The following is a 3,451-nucleotide window of genomic DNA, read 5'->3' as shown; positions in this document are numbered from 1 at the left end:
CTTATAAGAAGAGGAATGTTGGGGTCCTGCCCAGCAGGTCCAGGGGTTCCCAAAGGTGTGGACGGAGTCGGTGAAGAAGGAATGACACAGAGGCAGCGTTCAGGTAATCATCATAGCCAGGTTCTCTTTTTATTGTCCTGTTACATCTATATTTATACTATTTGATCCTATAAGCATGCCTCTATAAGCTTTTTTTTTGCCGAGGAGAGCATGGGGTCCGTTTATTGGGGGGTCAGTCAAAGGGGGAGCTGGCTAGGGTGGGGTAGGGCAGCAGCTTGTTTGGCCCCTGAGAAACCCAACTTGAGTCCAGAGCCTCAACCGCTTTGAAGCCAAAGTCTTCCTCCACCTTTATCTGCAAGGGGGCCAGCTCCGGAGTCAGCGGGACTCCTGCCTGGTGCCCTTCCTGTGGTGCTTGCTGTGCTCGCTGCCTCTTCCACCCACTGGGCCCCTCGCCAGGGGCCGGGCTGCTGGCTTCTGTGGGCGCTGGCGTCCTCCTGGGTGGGGACAGCCCCTCTTTCTCTGGAGGCTCGTTCTCAGCGTTGCCTGGGGTGGGGGCGCCTGTGCCCTGGCTGCCCTCGTCCTCCAGTATGATGGTGAATTGGCTGGCCCGGTAGTCATCGCCTTAGGAGTCTAGCACCTTCTTGAGGAACCTCCGCTCCTGCTGGAGTCTCCATGTTATCCTCTGTACCTGATGGAGCCTGTTCAGGACCCGCTTGTTCACCTGCTTGATCTCCCTGCAGTGCCGACCCAGCGCCTGGTACTTCCTGTGATTGAGTTCCCGTTGGCACCGCTGTTGCTGGCCTCGGGCTGCCTCCTCCTCTTCGTCTCGCTCCTGGAGGCTGGAGCTGCCCAGACCCCCAGACACGAACTCTACTTTGGTCTTAAGCTCGCTCTCCAGGGTGTGACCTGAGAACTCCTCAAAGCCCACTGCTGCCATGGACCCCTCTCTCTGCTCCAGCTCCATTTCTCCCTGGCTCCCAGTGCAGAACTTCCAACCTTGCAAGCCTCTAGTTTAAAGTGGCTTGCAAAATGACATAGCCCATCCAATTTCACAGCCAGGCACCCAGGCCCCGGCCACTAAGCCTCCTGGGAGTTGTAGTTCTCTATGTCCGGCTTGCCTCCCTCGCCCCACCCCCTTCCCAGTCCCAACTGAAAGGCCCTGCTGGCTGGTCTAACCCTGTGGCCAGGCATCTGAGTCACCTCGGGTCTTTATTCCTGTCCTGACACTGCGCCATCTGACCACGGAGACTCTCCTCTTGGGAGGCCCCTGGGTCTCCTTCTGGGTCTCCTCAGGCCAGGCACCAGATCATGTGCCCCAGCTGCGATGCAGCCCTGGCGCCTGAGTTTCCTTCTGGGGCCTGGCTGCATCGCCCCCGGGGACCTGATCGTGTGCCCCAGCTGCGATGCAGCCCGGGCCCCTGGGTCTCCTCAGCCCAGGCACCAGATAGCGTGCCCCAGCGGCTTCTGGGTCTCCTGCTGGGGCCTGGCTGCGTCGCCCGGATCGTGTGCCCCAGCGGCTTTGCAGCTCCAGCGCCTGGGTCTCCTTCTGGGGCCTGGCTGCGTCGCCCCCGGGGACTGGATCTCTTGCCCAGCTGCAACGCAGCCCCGGCCCCTGGGTCTCCTCAGCCCAGGCACCGGATCGCGGCCTCAGCGGCTACGCAGCCCTGGTGCCTGGGTCCGCCTTCTGAATATCCTGCTGGGGCCTGGCTGCGTCGCCCCGGGGACCGGATGGTGTCCCCAGGCAGCTATGCAACCGGCCTCTGGCCCCGCCTCTGGGTGTTCTCCCATCACTGGTGATCAGGGATCTGAGAAGCCAGGTGGGGCAGGGAAGAGGCAGATATCCACTTCTTCCCTGCCCGACCCAGCTTCTCCAATTACTGGCCCAGGGCCAGCAAAGGCAGCCAGGTTCTCCTATCACAGAAGCCGGCAAAGGCGGCCTGGCTTCTCCGAACAAAGGCAGCTCGGTTCTCTGGCTCTTGGCTGCCACCTGGGTTGCTGATGCAGTCAGCGGCAGGCGGCTTCTTCCCTCCTTCCCCTTTCGCCTCCCAGCATTGCGGCTACATATGCAAATTAACCGCCACGTTTGTTCGTGGTTAACCATCATCTTGGCTGACAGTTAATTTGCATAAGGATATGCTGATTAGCCAATGGGAAGGGTAGCAGTCGTACGCTAATTACCATGTTTCTCTTTTATTAGTGTAGATTTCTTAAAAGATCACTGTTTCATCATTAATTACTTAATAACCCAGTGCTACAAGTCATATAAAAAAGACAAGATAAATGCATGATTATTTTGTTTTATTTACACATTTTCAAAATAATGGGAGAAAAGGTGACCGATTTCTTTAGTATCAATATAAACTCATAAACTGAAATGTGTTTGATATGCTTGAATCCATTATAGTTATTATTGTTTTTGATGCTCCAAATGTCTCATCATTTTTGCTATGGGAACCTATTCAAATTTGTTCTTGAATCTCTTCAATATGACTGCAGTCTTCCTTATTTTCTGGCACCATAAGTTGTCTCATCTTGTACATTTTATGCTAAGCACCATACGGTCTTGATTGCTATAGCTTTGAAATATAGTTTGAAATCAGGAAGTATGAGGCCTTCAACTTTGTTTTTTTGTTCTCAAGATTGCTTTGGCTATTCAGGGTTCATAGTAGTTCTATATTAATGTTCTCATATTATTGACTTTTAAGAGGTTTTTTTTGTGTGCATATTTTGTACAATAGTTCTCTATCAGATATATTTGTTACAAATGTGTTCTCCTAGTCTGGCCTGCCCTTTTATTCTCTTGACAGTGTCTTTTGAAGAGCAGAAACATTTTGATTCTAATGAAGTCTAGCTTATCAAGTCTTTCTTTCATGGATCGTGCCTTTGTTGTTTTTGGTAAAAAGTCATCACCAAATCCAAGGTTATCTCAATTTTCTCATATGTTATTGTGCTGTCTTCTAGGAGGACTATAGCTTTGTGTCTGACATTTAGGTCTGTGATCCATTTTAAGTTAAAGTGCTGTTTTATTTTAAACTTGTAATTTCCTTTTATGAATAGAATCATGTCTAATTAAGGAATTTTAGTACTTAATTTCAGGTTTCAGAAATTTTCAGGTGTTTGCTGAGCTTTATTTTTTCCAGCCTTTTGAGGGCACTCAGTGTTGAAGTCATTCTTGACATTTTTCTCCCAGTACATCTAACTCATCACTGACTTGTATAGATTTTGCTCCTTCAATCTGTCTGCTAAACCAAGCTTGGAGGGTTTGGTTCAGGTGGCCTCAGTTGAACCTCAGGCCTAAATTCAAGATCAAAGACCTCGCAGTGACGGTCTGGTCTTTCTCTCTAATCTTGCCTTTCCATAGCCTTCCAACTACTGGAGGAGAGAGGTGAGGAGAAATCTAAGCATAGGGAAAGCCATGAGGGAAGAAAAGCCTTTACCTTCATTAAGACCT

The 3,451-nt window shown here is 50.8% G+C and overlaps 1 pseudogene; it reads right to left on the bottom strand.

Annotated features, from left to right (window-relative positions):
• Positions 1–232: 232 nt before the first annotated feature.
• On the bottom strand, positions 233–964 carry LOC138994663 (TCF3 fusion partner pseudogene; annotated as a pseudogene).
• Between the last annotated feature and the right edge of the window lie 2,487 nt (positions 965–3,451).

This window comes from Myotis yumanensis, unplaced genomic scaffold, assembly GCF_028538775.1.
Source record: "Myotis yumanensis isolate MYYU_CA2020_CCGP unplaced genomic scaffold, mMyoYum1.0.hap1 SCAF_16, whole genome shotgun sequence".
In the NCBI taxonomy this organism is placed as follows: domain Eukaryota; kingdom Metazoa; phylum Chordata; class Mammalia; order Chiroptera; family Vespertilionidae; genus Myotis; species Myotis yumanensis.
Note: the sequence above shows the minus strand (reverse complement) of the source record. Positions and strands in the feature narration are given on the sequence as shown.